The following is a 14,984-nucleotide window of genomic DNA, read 5'->3' as shown; positions in this document are numbered from 1 at the left end:
AAAAACGGGTCGGCACGAGAAAGTTGGTCACAACAGATTCTGACTGTTCTTCCTGGCAAAGCAACCAAAATAATGGCAAGGCTAACGAGAGACGACGCATATGACTATCAGAAAGTAAAAGCTGCATTGCTAAGGACATATCGGCTCTCAGCGGATGCTTTCCGTCGTCGTTTTCGGGAGACAGCTAGAACACTGGGCGAATCTGTTCAAGATTTCAGTTATAAGTTGAAAGCTAATTTAATTTAGTGGCTAATAGGGGAAGACGCATTCGATTATCACGACAAGGTTTTGAGCTAATCTGCGTGGAGCTGCAGTTCTGTGTGTCCTTGAGCGAAGAGATGCGCCTGTGGATTATAGATAGGTCGGGCGAAAAGGACATGGAACATGCTGCAGTGCTGGCAGATGAATTCGCTGCACGTCACCAATCCGAAAAAACGCGTGTCGGGCCATTCACTAAATTCAGCAGAGACCACAAAAAGGCTCGAGGTGGGACCAAAGAAGTGCCGACCGATGATTCAGGAGAGAATAACAGCGCAGTAAAAGACGAAAGAAAAACAGAAAAAGTGTTTGAGGCTAGAAAACCGGTCGTCTGTTTCCGTTGCCAGGAGCCTGAACACCTTGCGATCACCTGTCGGAAGCCTAGAATTGTTTTTTTTTTTTCGTGAAAAGCGGCGATGTCAACTTGACCCTCTTAGAACCCTACCTTCGCGACCCAGTAGTGAATGGAATGGCATGTGAAGTACTTAGGGACTCAGCTGCGACAATGGACATTGTCCACCCTGCGTTCGTGAAACCCCAAGATTCCACCGGGAATATGCGTGGATCCGGGAGGTAGTCGAGAAGAATAGTGTTTGCTTGCCCATAGCCAGCGTAAAGATTGAAGGCCCGTTTGAACTACTACTGACTGAAGCAGTAGTATCGCCAAATCTGTCTAAACACTACCCCTACTTATTTTCAAATCACTCGGAGGTGCTCTTCCAAGCTCTAACGCGTTCAAAAGCTCAGGAGATCGCGGAAAAGATGAAACATGGCAACGAAGCCAAAAATATGCCTCGTGACAGTGGCATTCAGGAAACACAGCACATAACATAGCTAGTGAAATCAGCGAAAAAGGTGCTAGCGAGGAGGCATATGGGTCAGTGATAATACCGCAGCATTGATGGAAGAAGAGAGCGATTACGTTGTGAAAGTAGAAACAAGGACTATCCCGGAGGGCGTTCTTTGCGAAGACGAGACCAGCTTAAACAGTCCCGAAAGGTTCAAGGAGGGGTTGAAAAACTCCCTCGTACCTCCGCACTTGGGCGACTTTCCAGAATCGTCAAAAGGAGAAGAGAATGCCAGGTCGGTCCAGCAGGGCAGGAACCCAACGCTCAGGAACTTCACAGGCGCATTAGGCGATCGCCTGGCACGGCAAAAATTTGTTAAACAGCGCAAGATCAGGCAAGCCAAGTATTCTGCTCAGCAAAAGAGAGAAAGTGGCCACACCGCAGCCCGTAAGACAAGCGAACAGGCCATCACGCCGAACTTCAAAGGGCTCGTTGTGGCAGGTGAGAAAACGAAGGCGCCACCTAACAACAAATCAGAACGCGTCTCTGCGAGTAGGCGTGCGGCTGAAAGGTTCAACCAGACTGAGATATGCGTGTACGAACAGGACCAGACTGTTACTCTAGAATAGCAGCTTGGGCTTGTTGGTTTTCCATCCTGGTGTTAACGTCGCAAAACGCAGACAGTACACGAGACGAGAAGACGATACCACAAGCGCTGTTACTGCAGTAGAATGCGCCGCGAGAGTGTGGGAAAAGGGAGGCTGGCAAGTCTTGCCACATTTACGGCCTGCTTTTCGTGGACGAAAATGCAAGCCGTGGGTACACAACGTGGCAGACGACGACAGAGGGCAGCGTATGCCTGGCGCCATTAAGGTCCCTTTATAATTTATAGGCGCCCTTTGTTGCCTTCGGCGAGGCCCGAAGGCCTTCAGACAGCGATCCAATCGAGTGCACATTAATAGGTAAGAATTGTCAAATTAGGCGCATCGATAAGTTTCTTGCTTGCAAAGGGCCCGTTTTAGTTCCTTGCTTTTCTTCGAAGGTATTTTGTTTGTCCGTTTTTAATTTAGGATTGATGCTAATGTCGGGTTTCAATGCATTCTCAGTCACTCAACAAACGTGGCCCCAGGGGTTAATCTCCGTATGGCTGCCATAGGCTGTTTTTAAGCAGACGCTCTTTCGACGGTAGCGCCAAGGTCCCCTTCAGTTCTTAGAAGGAGGGCAATACTGCGGCAAAGTGGCGGCGCACGCGATTGTTTACGTTGTCATGGCAACAGGAACAGCAGCCGTGCGGCATGTTCAGATTCCGACAGCATCTGTCCACGCAGGATGTACTCCTGCTCCTCAAAGAAGACTTGCTTGATTACCTCGATCACAGACGCAAATCATCAATCCTGGCAATCGACGTAAAGGGCGCATTCGACAACGTGAGCCACGAAGCCATTCTCCGCAACCTCGAAGATACAGGCTGCGGAGCGCGGATCTATAACTATATCAGCAGCTTTTTTCACACCGAACAGCAACAGTAGGCGTCTGCAACCTCCGCAGCGATAAATTTCGGCTACCCAAAAAAGGAATCCCACAAGGATCAGTTATTTCACCCCTCCTTTTCAATATCGCAATGATCAAACTACCGAAACAACTCAACGCCATCCCAAACCTATGCCATGCCCTTTACGCCGACGACGTCACGCTCTGGACCAAAGCGCCTACTACTGGACAACAAGAACGGAATCTACAAGAAGCCGTCGATACTATCGAAAGATACCTCCGAGACTGCGGTCTCCAATGCGCACCCGAAAAGTCGGAGCTTCTCGTCCTGAGAGCACGGACACGAGGAAGACCACCTAACTATATCGAACCCGATCCTAGCGTCTCGCTCAACGGAACCAAGATCCCCACAGTCGACTCTCTTCGCGTACTCGGACTTCACATCCACAAGGACGGATCAGGGGCGGCCACTCTCCCGCGTCTCCAACGCACACTGTCACAAGTTACGCACCCCGTCAAGAGGATCACAAACCAAAGAAGCGGACTCAAGGAGCACGACACACTAAGCATAATTCAAGCTCTCCTATCACCTACGGAACTCCCTACTTGACGCTCAAGCCGGCAGAAATAAAAAAACTCAATGTTGTCATTCGAAAGGCAATCAAAGTAGCCTTGACGCTCCCACCCATGGCATCAACGGAGAAACTGCTCAAGCTCGGCGTCCACAGTACGTGGGAAGAGCTTGTCGAGGCTCATAAGATCAGCCAACTAGAGCGGCTCAAGCTCACACCCACCGGACGTGCAGTTTTGCGCTACCTCAAATACAGTGAAAGCTTCATTACAGACACAGACCAGAAAGCAAGAATCCCACCTGCAGTCCGAGACTGCATCAGCGTTGCAAGTATACCGCGCAATATGCATCCAACTTATCATAAGGAGCGTCGGCAAAGCAGAATCCGCGCACTCAGCAAGAAATACGGGAGCAACCAAGATACGAGGTACACCGATGCTGCCCGGTATATTAAACGAAACGCCTTTGCCCTAAGCGTTACGGATCACCAAGGCAAAGAACTTGCAGTAGTCACCATCCGAGCAAGAGCCCCTGAGACTGCAGAAGAAACGGCAATTGCTCTGGCAATAACAACTTGCCCTGAAGTAGCAGTAATACTAACAGACTCCCCAGGCAGCAGCTCGCAACTATCAAAAAGGCCGCGTATCAGAAACAGCACTCAAAATACTAAGAAATCACATCGCACGCGCCCCGCTCCCCGACACTTACATCAACTGGGTCCCAGGCCATCAGGGCGTGACAGGAAATGAGGCGGCACACGCCGCTGCCCGCGAGCATACCAGCCGGGCTTTCCTGCCATCCCACACTAGGCCGGCCACCAACGTTGATGACATCACCCTAAAGTACTCGGAGCTTCTGCAACACCACCGTCTCAGCAGAAGAACGTACGCTTTACCAAACAAGAATCTGAGCAAAGAGGAAGAAGTCATCCTGCGCCGCCTACAGACCAACACCTACGTGCACGGAATAATGATGCACAGACTGTATCCTACGCAGTACTCGTACATATGCCCCCATTGCGACGTTCCAGACACCCTGCAACACATGGTCCAGGATTGCCCACTGCGTGACACACCCACAGACCTTACCTCACAAGCTCCACAAGACGACTCCAAAGAAAGCCGCCCCATAGAAGCACAAAATGAGCGCCCGAACTCACCGCAGATCCATACGATAACCGAAACGTGGGAGGCCAAGCTTTCCTCCGATGACCTGGGCGACCAACGCAGTCTCGTCGCCCGGGCCAAAGAGGCAGCCCAAGCCAGAGGGTTCTTGGAATGAGGAATCCTCCCACCTAGGGTGAACCGGGTTCTGACTCGGTTTACCGTTTCGGAAAATAAAAGTTTAGTTCTCTCTCTCTCTCTACGCACGCACTCGCTACTTCGGGCATTATTTGATAACTGGCGCGTGGTGCGCCGTGGGTTCTTCATGCTTTAGCACGCACGCAGGCTTGCCCATATTTTGAGTATGCCAGCATATGCCAGAACATATATAAATTCCACTTCCAACACAACAGATCTTTGGTGTCGTTTGATTGACTTCTGTTTCCGAAAACAAATATTTTCGCATAACTTGGTATGATACATGCTCAGAAAATAAACAAATGTAAAAAAATGCATGACGCGTACATGACTACTAAACAACACAAAAGTTCACAGACTGAAATAACAAAAAAAAATCAAACAATAAAATGCGAAGGCCGTTTCATGTACACACATATAAAGGATTTTTATATAATCCCCTAAAGACCAAAGTGTAGAAGAGCTTCCGATATACTCAGTGAGATATTGCACAAAACTGGACGATGTGTGCGACATAGTCATGACAACTGAAGAAAAGGAAAATTCACTGGTAATGGCAAAAACAATCACACGCAAAGTACCTAAAATATAGAATAAAGTACTAAGATTGTTTTATTGACAGCCGTACCAAAAAAAAAAAAAAGAGCTTACTTACAAACCTGCCCAAAAGTATATGAAATGAGTGACATGTTGATTACTACTGAACAAAATGAAAAAGACATGGCACATCAAAAACAACATTGTACTAAAAAGGGAAATACCCATTATGACACTATTTTGCACTTGGCCACAATTTGAGTAACAGTGGCAAGGGGCAGTAGAAGGTAGTCAGCTTTTGCAGCAGCACATAGAAAACATTCGCAGAAAGGCCTATTCTTGAATCAGACACCAGGTGAAATAAGCCAACAACACAACTTTTCTTTCATCACGAATGCAATGCTTAGTGGCAAAATTACGTCACTTAAGGCACGAAGTCATACCTACCGGGCACTCCGTTCTGTAATAAACACGAACTGCAAAAATCAGCACATAGGGCACTTCCAATGGTCATGCTTTTCAGAAACAAAAAATTTATCATGCCTACACATGCAGGTCGTTCGCGCGGTTTTCCCATCTTCAATTAATGAGATAACACACGAAGGGTAATTTTTCAGCTATTAGTGTTTGTAGAACGGTGACACACAGAAAAAGCACTGAGGGCGGAAGGGAAAGCTGGGCGAGTTACTGAAGTTGCAGAATGAGAATTGGCACAGAAAAACAAGTCATAGACCAGGTGACAATGAGGAGGAGCATCTATTTGTCAGCTTTCTCTACCGGTACGAGGGAAGTGTAGCACAATCAAGGCGCAACGACGTCCGGAGCCTCATGGAGCACGCACGTGGACAGGGCTGTGTTCGTGTGCATGCGCCTTCCGAGGTCCTTGGGCCTGCGCGCTCACCTGTTGTACTTAGTCACCCGGAAGAACCTTGCAGGACTTGTTTTTGAGGTATTCGTGCACCACTGCACGGTGCACGAGCCGTGCGAGTCGTGAACCGGGTGAAACATCGCGGAGCACAAGCACACAGCTATCGAGGGCCACGAAGCTGCCCACGCCGGTCAACGCAAAGCAGCGCACGCTTCCCGATAACAGCAGATAACGAAACATGAAACTTCATGCAGCGGGCTAAGCTGGCGCCGGGCTGGCGGGTGCGCGCGCAGACCGTCGAAAGTGAGGGAGCTGCGAAGGAAAGCAAGGGGAGAGGAGTTGAGAGGATAGGCGAAGGAGCACGGCCTCCTGGATCGGCACGTTCCCCGCACACGCGCCGTTCTAGGGGGCCGTGCAAGGGAAGCGGAATTGCCTTCCCGCCCTCCTGATGGATGGCGCCAATTACCTCTGCCGCTGAAGCAGCGAAGTTTTGAGGCAGGACGTGGCTTTCTCAGAAAAAGGAAACACAAGAACGTTAAGCATTAGGCTGGTTAAAATACGTACTGAAATCTGGTTTTCTCTGTTGTTAGTTTTCAGAAACCTTGAGCGAGGGCTGCAGGTATGATTTAGATACGGTTTTATGTGATGAACGTGTGAACTTGGCAGTTCTTGTGGTTGGTTGGACGCTCGGCGTTGGTTGCGCATTGGGCTGGGCGTGGTTTATTTCCAGAAGGTATCAGCAGGCGAGCCTGGGAACGATCGGTGAAGCAAGAGGCATGAGGTCTACCGGTCTCTTCGAGATGCTTGGATACTGTGGGCATCCATTGCCGGCATAGGAATGGCGCAATTCGGACACTAGACTTCGTGTCCGTATGGTTGACCCCAAACCCAAGTGATGGCTGGTCTAAGGAGGGCCCCAGCGCGAAGTCTCGGGAGAGAGACGTCCTCCATCCAAGAAAGATTACAGCAAAGGGGATAGACACGCGAGGGGATGAGGGCACGCATGTGCCAGCAGGGGATAGATTTTTCGGCCAATAAGAACTGACGGGTATCATAAGAAAGGGGAAGGACTTACAGGTGTCGAGAAAGATTGAGCATTGCGGTGCGCAAGGTCATTGCTGTGGTCATGACCATGTGCATACACCCAGCGGCCAGTAATCTTCACATGTGAAGTCGTCTGAATTTTGTGAATCAGCTCACATATATACACATCTTTGTTACCTGTTTGAGCCGCTTAACTGCATTGAGGTTCTCCAGTAAATATGGGGGCTTCGTCAACGTTAGGCAACTTGAGTATGGTTTCAATCGCATCGTGTATCGCCTGCAGCTCAAATAAAAAGGGACCTGCAAAAATTCGTTGCATAGCTGCGGGTAGCTTGGATCTTAAAGGGCGTCGGACTTAAGAAAGCTATTTGTCCCACTCTTGGGATTACACGCTGCCTCCGTGTAGATCGCGCAGTGTCCACTAGGTCTGGTCATTTCAGTTGTTCAAATAGGTAGAACCCGTCATCGGAGCTTTGTTGTTTTGTTAGTGTTTATTGATGTGCAATGCCACACTGGAACATTGTACAAAGTCGTGGTCATTGCAATATCTCCACACAATTGGGAATGGAGTGCCACGACTGTCGTTATATGGTATCTTTTAAGCTTTTTCGCTTGCTGTCACTGATCAATAAGCTCAGAAATGGTATGAAGTTGCATTTGCTCTTGCAGCGTTTGTATATTTCCAATAAATGTGAGACGAGGGAGGGCTGTAACTTTTCTCATGGCAGTTCTGTTGATGACCTCGAGTTTGTCCCACTGTTGAGCAGCGAGTGGTGGTAACTCCACATTATATATAATGCGAGGCTGCAGGACAGAGCGCGTGAGGCAATGAGCTATTCAGTGCGAGCGCCACTACTCCGTGGTGCAATTCTGCGAATAAGATGAACAGCTTCAGCTGGTGTTTTGTTGATCTTCCTAATCCACTTCAAGCTAGAGCCTGACTGTTAATTTTCCGGGCCGAGAAGCTGTAGCTCTTCAGTCTCAGGAACTAATGAAGAGCCAATCTTGAGTTGAAAGTCACTATCGCAAACAACCTTCCTGGCCAGTTTGTTGTCAACGTGTAAGTAGCGAGATTTCTGCGTCGATGGCTGTAGTCCTGCGATCTGCACGTAATCGTGTAGCACATGAAGACCTTTCTGCACTTGCAGACATTGTATCTCAAGGTCCCTGTGAGTACACCACAGTGTGACGTCGTTCGCATAAATAAGAAATCTTATACCATCACCGTCTCACAGCTTTCCCGCGTGAGGCATGACGGCAATATCAAATAATAATGGTGCCAGAACGAAGCATGGTGGTACCCCACAGTTTAATGTAACAGGACCAAATTACTGTCCGCCTACACGTGCAGAAAGCGTTCCACAGCGCAAGAACGAGTGCATTACTTTTGTCACCTGAAGTAGGAAGCCAAGTGTTTCCATGTTTCACAGAATGGTCTGATCATTTACATTGTCGTATGCCTTCGTTACGGCAGTAGCCACCACAGTGTGCACCAAATGATTGTAACGTGAGACACGCACGGCTCCATCTGCCTTTATAGCTAGGCAACTGTCCATAGCCAAATACGGCCTGAATCCGATCTCAGCTGGGTGGTATTTCTTATTGTGTTCGAGTGACCACAAAAGTAGATTAGCCAGCATTCACTCAAACAATTTGCAGATTGCTGATGTCAAAGAAAGTGTCCAGAGAGCTTCCAAACTAGCAGGCAGCTTTCCTGCTTTACGTAAGGACACCACTACGGAGTGTTTCCTCTCAGTTGGGAGATATGTTCCTCGAGCCATGTTCTATTGTCACATAGTAGTGATGGTGAGGAATGACGCAGTATAAAAACTGTGAGTTACAAATTTAACTCTTTACTGGGTGAAAAATTGTGTCCAGCAATACTAGTGACACTCGAGCACGACAGCGTCAAGCAAAGTCGGTGATAGTCGAAAATCTGATCTGCAGTCAAGCGCGTCGGCTTTTATACATGACTCGTTGAAAATTCAAGGGTAATCGCTAGTGCCCACGTGCCTTCCAGAAACTACACAATTCGTGTCGTACACATGGATTATCAGAGGTTCGGCGAGAGCATACACAACAGATAGAATCACGACAACAATCGAGTAAGTTCGAAATCATGCAGGTGCGTGTTGCAGTGAGTGCCAACCTTAAATTATCAGCTAGTGAAATGCAGTCTCCAAGAAAAGCACAAATAAGCACTCGTGTCACCATTCATGACCTGGAGTAAATTGTCCGTGGCATCACCTTTCAAGTTTGTAAAAATCTCACTCGCGAAACTGTCATTTCCATGCATTGATTGCCATCACTACCTGTATCAACATCGCATGATGTTCCGGCATCCCAGGGCTCTGGCATGCATCTCATGTTTTCTATGGAAGAGCTAGAAGCTGCGCTGGCGACTTGTAGGTACTAGAAGAAAAACTTGGGCGAGTTGGTGGTGATTCATGTTTTGGAAATTAACAGTGCAGAACAGACAAGGACGAAGGAAAAGAACACGACACTGGCGCTGACTGACAACTGAAGTTTATTTTGAGGCAAGTCACATTTATATATAGAGGCCAACACAGGCCAACATGTCAACAACTAAGCGACTGCGCATGTGCATTATGAGCCATCCTGGTGACTTGTCATTACGTGCATAAAACCAGTGCACCAAAACATAAAAAAAACATAAATCCAATAGAAAACTTCCCTATCAAACTTAACAATCTACCATGAAACACATTCTTCCAAATATCTAATTTTTTTACTAAGAGTGACAGCCAGTCTACTGACACACCTTTCCCCTTCCCCTTCCCTATCAATATGAAAAGCTTTTCATATTGATCCAGTTTATGTGGTTTTTGCAGCATCATTTTAAGGCTTTTCGGAATGGCTACAAACGATCGACAGATAAAAAACTGCATGTTCATTGTGCCACAATGCAAAAGTCGCGTAATAATGCTGCGGATTTGGCAGAATGTAAAGGAATGGTCGTGTGCAGAGAGTATTTCAGGGTGTCTACCAAGTTGATATTTCCAAATTCCCAGAATTTTCCAGGTTTTCCCCGAATGCCTTTGCAAAATTCCCTGAGTGACGCAGAACTATATTTTATGTCAAGACGGGCTAAAACCATACCGCTGGAGGCTGTCACTCTCTAGTAAGCATATTAAAAAAAACGTAAAAAAAGACGACTTAGCACAATTTTAATACTAAGCAGTAGTGTTTATGTTATTCAAAGAGAGAATAGGAGGGGTTAGCAAAATGCACAGCAAATAGTCTTCGAGAAAAAAATGCAAATCGAGTCGGACATTCTCAAATATGAATAAAAAGGAGATGAATACGGAAGCAAATATTTTCAAATATGAGCTATTTCTATCAACTGATAGCAAGCTCACTGGTATGAGGCCCGAACTTTGTCACAATTGCGATTAGCTCTCAACAGCTCGTAAATCAACCTCAACTGTCCTGACATACTCTCAGCCCATGCACGACAACATCAGCCAACACTTTGTTTTGTTGAGCTCAAGCTCCTTCAAAACAACGGCAGCACGCTTCCTTTCCCGTTCATTCCTCAATGCGTCGGTCCTTTCTGTTGTTGTCCTCCTTCCGCCACTCGTTTGCCCCACGGACCGTTTGAAGCATTTTCTTGGTCAGGCGCACAGTCCACATCCGATTTTTCGAACTCTCTAGGGGCCGCGAAAACATCCGAAAAATCGGCCAGTTGGAAAAAATAAATGCATGTCATTTAGTGCCGTTAAGGGCTCAAATCGCCACAGGCACATTCAAAACGCTCTGAAGGCCTGTCGGTACACGTATTAGGCATATCGGTGCTACTACTGTGACAGGAAATACCGGGTGCATGCGAGTATAATTCAGGAATACATACTGTTTCCCGTGGCAATAGCCCCTTCCCACGCTTGTTATGCTTCACTGCAATACTTTTGAGCATGCTTCACCAAGTAACATTTCTGTAGAGAGAAGCCAAATTTCGGGAACCGGCATTATGGAACGCACCATGCTTACCAAGCTTCTAAGCCAATCGCGAGGACCACAAAGGCAGAGTCCATGCCACTGCTGACAGCAGCGAATTCTTTCAATAAAAAACACGACACCCAACGGCAAGAAGCTTCATAGCGAACGTCGAAGCAGCTAGGCCTTACGTTGCCGCAGTGGTGGCTACGGCTGCCTGCGGATCTGCATGCGAGAGCACCAGTTCGAGGCGGCGAGGTAATCAAAATGGCAGAAGTGGTGGCTTTGACTAATGCTGTTTCGGACATGGGGTCACAGCAAAACAACTGGAAAATCGGACGGCAAAGAGTTCTTGCGTCCACAATTTCAGACGTTCTGATACATTGACTCTGTGGGGTACGTGATGGTGCCGCGAAGCCTTCCAAATTATTGGGGCTCCGGAAAGTCGGACACTGACTGTGCACTGTTAACTCCTTCAGCCGATGACAGGGCATCAAGGACGATTACTTACAATTCCTGTCTGTTACTCGAGCCAGCATTACCGAGACTTTTGACCCTTTCAATAAAATTCCAGCTAACTTTCCCTGATAGAAGCACAAATTCCTCGAGTTTTCCCAGAGTTTTTCCAGACTACTCAAGATCCCTAAGAATTCCGGGTTTTCCCAGTTGGTAGACAACCTGGTATTTCCAAAACTATTTCGTCGGGGCAAATTTTAATTGGCGAGCATTTTGAATGTTGCGCTGGCATTTGGTGTTTCTACTTCCCTTATATTATTTTTTTTTCCAAGGTTATTCTGATATACTGTGAAGAATGTTCAAATCCCGGTGAATGAGGCTGAAGAGAAATTTATAATTTAGCAAAACAAAGTTTAGTAAAAGAAATGTGACCCTAAGGCCTCACCCTTCTTGCAGAATCGCCCTACAGCAGGCAACAACGCTATCCCACACACTGACAGTCAAGCCAAAGTGCCGGCAAAGCCGATCGTCTCGCATGTATCTTCTTACTTCGTACAACAGTACTAAGCTGGGCCCGTGTTAACAAAAAAGCACTTATGGTAGGTGCGTTCATACCTTCAGATTCAAGCCAGTCATCACGTAAAATGTATCTCAGCAAAGTCCGCCGTCCAACAGCAAACAGTACTTGCGAACAAAGAGTTTTGTGAATTCATTCACCGTTTCCTTGTAACTTTAAGATTCTTAGAATGTACTGCACAACTAAAGCGATGCAGTGAGACACTGCGTGAGAAAGGAGCCTGGCTGCCGCATGAAGAGTTTCTCAACATTTGCACACACCGGCACACCGTGCATTTCAGAGGCCACACACAGGCTTCGGTGGTGGCTATGCTGGTGGCGCTCAGCATTCTTAGGAAATTTAGGGAAGCACGAAGGAGGAGTCCTGCCTGCAGTACACGCCATGCCCATAACTCGTTTCGATGATGGCAGTACGTTGTGTAGGTATATTAATTCAATGCTACATGTATTACCGTCGACAGTAATCGCGAATTGCCAACTTCTTTAAGTTCTTGACTGATAAGAACTGTTCTAGAATGTCAATTTTAAAGCAACTTCCTTAGCTTTTAAATCACTAAAATGTCACCAGCTCCTCTGTCAAGTCGCTAAAGAAAGGACACCAGTCACTAAACAGAAAAATGTCACTAAATCTACATACAAGAGAGGGAGAGAAGTCATAAGGGAAAGGCAGGGAGGTTAAACAGGCCGAGCCCGGTAGGATACCCTGCAAAGGTACACACAGAATCGAGCATTCATCGCCAAGTCAGTCACAAGCGGTCATATAGGCTGGTGCATTTCAAGGAACGCAGGAGCGCTTCTGTGGCTTTGCACGTAGCAGACGCACGAGGCCACGGCCCGAAGATCTTCTGTTCTACGAAAGACCCGTCATCCAAGTGCCCCAACACTGTCCAAGGGCAATCCTCTCACCTTCGTATGTGGGGCTGTCACTCAGATTACACAGAGTGTGATCCGTAGTCGCGCGCATCACGAGTGTTGCACAATGGTGTTTCTGCGTCTTGCATATTTGCCACGCACGCACGTAATCGCTACGACGCAGCAAAATACATTACAGATGAACACTTTTATAAGCCAAGTACTTCACGAAAGTGTCGCTTCATATGGCTCCCAAAATGTGTTGTATCTGCATATTTTGTTTTTCTTTGATACCAATAGTCAAGAAAGAATATTTACTGGCCAACTGTGCTTACCACTAGTGACATCAGCACAGAACCAACAGCACTGGTGCGGACATATTGCGATGGTCTAGCAGGGCTCTTGCAGTAATGAATGGCTGTGTTCAAATTAAGGGGAGTAATGGTTTCGGCAGCAAGGTTATAGCAGAGCACAGGAGAACACTTTGGCGACTGTTCTCGTGAGCTCAACTTACGAACACTATAATCAGACCACTATGAAAGTGTGAAAAAAAATTTTTATTTCTGTATATTCTACATGTAAAAAAAAAAAACTAAATGTGACATCTTGTTCACTCGGTTCCATCAGCCTTGTACAAAGCCACAAACACTTAAGAAGCAACAGTGATTCTAACTCCTTCCAGAAGTGCACAGAAAATTCCAAAGATGTCAACCAGCTGCAAGGACATGCCATTAATGCTGTCTTAATAAAAGCCATTTTTCTCCTTACTCTATGTTACAAAGTACCTCATGAACGTCCAAGCAAATGATGCATTCATGGTGCTCTTGCACAGAGAAACAATACTTACCGAAAGCATCAGCACAGCTAGAGTAACCGTGGCAAGTCACAGTGACCACTCAAAGCCAATCTGTGCTCAGGGGCCACAGAAAAGGCACACACTGCACACAAAACCAAGACACGTTGCGTATCCCCATATCAATTCCTCACCTTTCCAGTACAGCCAATTCTCCACTGAACAAGCATACACCCATGGTCAAGCACCTACAGATCATGGTCTCGAACAAAAAGAAAAAAAAAGCACTAGCAGGTTCATGCGACCCCTTATTGAGGCCATACTAAGGACATGCGTCAGTCATGTAGGGTGGTGGCCCGTTTTGCAGCAACCTTCTTGGCATGGAGTTACTCTAGCATGACTTTCTGTACTGTAGTCATTGCTATGCACAGCCCACCTTGCAGCAATACTACCGTCACACCTACTTCGCGCGCCCACAGAGTTAGGCGAGCGAATGAGTGGACATATGACATCAAGCCAGCCAATTAAACTTTCAACATGTACTCCGCACAAAGCTGCCTGCTTCCACACAACACTCCTCCATACTTGTCATTTACAAAATTAAATCCCTTTTAACTGACCCATAGACTTTTCACAACTACCCTATAGAGAGGGCTTACCAGTGCTCTGCAATGTTTCAGGTCTGTAGCTTTTTATCTTGCTCTCGTATTGATCATTTACAAGTCAACGAAGCTTGTTTATGCACTCCTAGCGAATGCGATATACAAACCGTTTGATTTGCAGCATGCCACCCTTCTTACAACTCTCCCCAGTATCTTCCCGATCCTGTGCAATTTTCACCTCGATATCCCCTTTTCTTTCGTAGCAATCATTTACAGCCATCGTACCACCTTGGACCAGAGTAACAAATGCCCAAGAGGAACAGCTGACATGGTAAAACCAATTTCACAGCTGGTAGAAGAGAAACTATTTCTGAATGAATCCTAATCTGAGTCCGCATGGTAAGAGTCCAGCTGGGTCCCCAGTCTTGGTGCTTAGTCCATTCATCTGGACCCCTTGCTGTGCTTTTTGTGGACCAGCCAGTGGTTACAGCACACACCGTAGTACACTCAGTGGAGCGTCCAGCTCTTCTAAGTGTGGAGAAGGGAGGTGTAATGTTTTGAGCAAGTTAAAAAGTGTGGACAAGAAGCGCTCCAACGGTATCACCCAGTAAGTAGAGTGCATTGGGGTATTTGCCACATCCTGGGCATAATATTTTACCTGGCCTGTTCTCAGTGTGGCATTGGATCGCATCATTAATAAAGTAAGTGTTTGTGCCTGGCACATACGGGCAGCATCCTTTCTGGTGTTTGATAGGGATGGCAAAAAAGAATTACCAGATTCCTTAACCAATTAAGGCATTGTTTTTGGTGTTTTGCTCTGGCAACTCTAGAAGAGCTTGAATTAACGAAGGTAGCAAGGCGTTTCAGATATTGTACACCCAAATGGCTTGGGG

Source organism: Dermacentor variabilis, chromosome 2, assembly GCF_050947875.1.
Source record: "Dermacentor variabilis isolate Ectoservices chromosome 2, ASM5094787v1, whole genome shotgun sequence".
Taxonomy (NCBI): Eukaryota; Metazoa; Arthropoda; class Arachnida; order Ixodida; family Ixodidae; genus Dermacentor; species Dermacentor variabilis.
Note: the sequence above shows the minus strand (reverse complement) of the source record.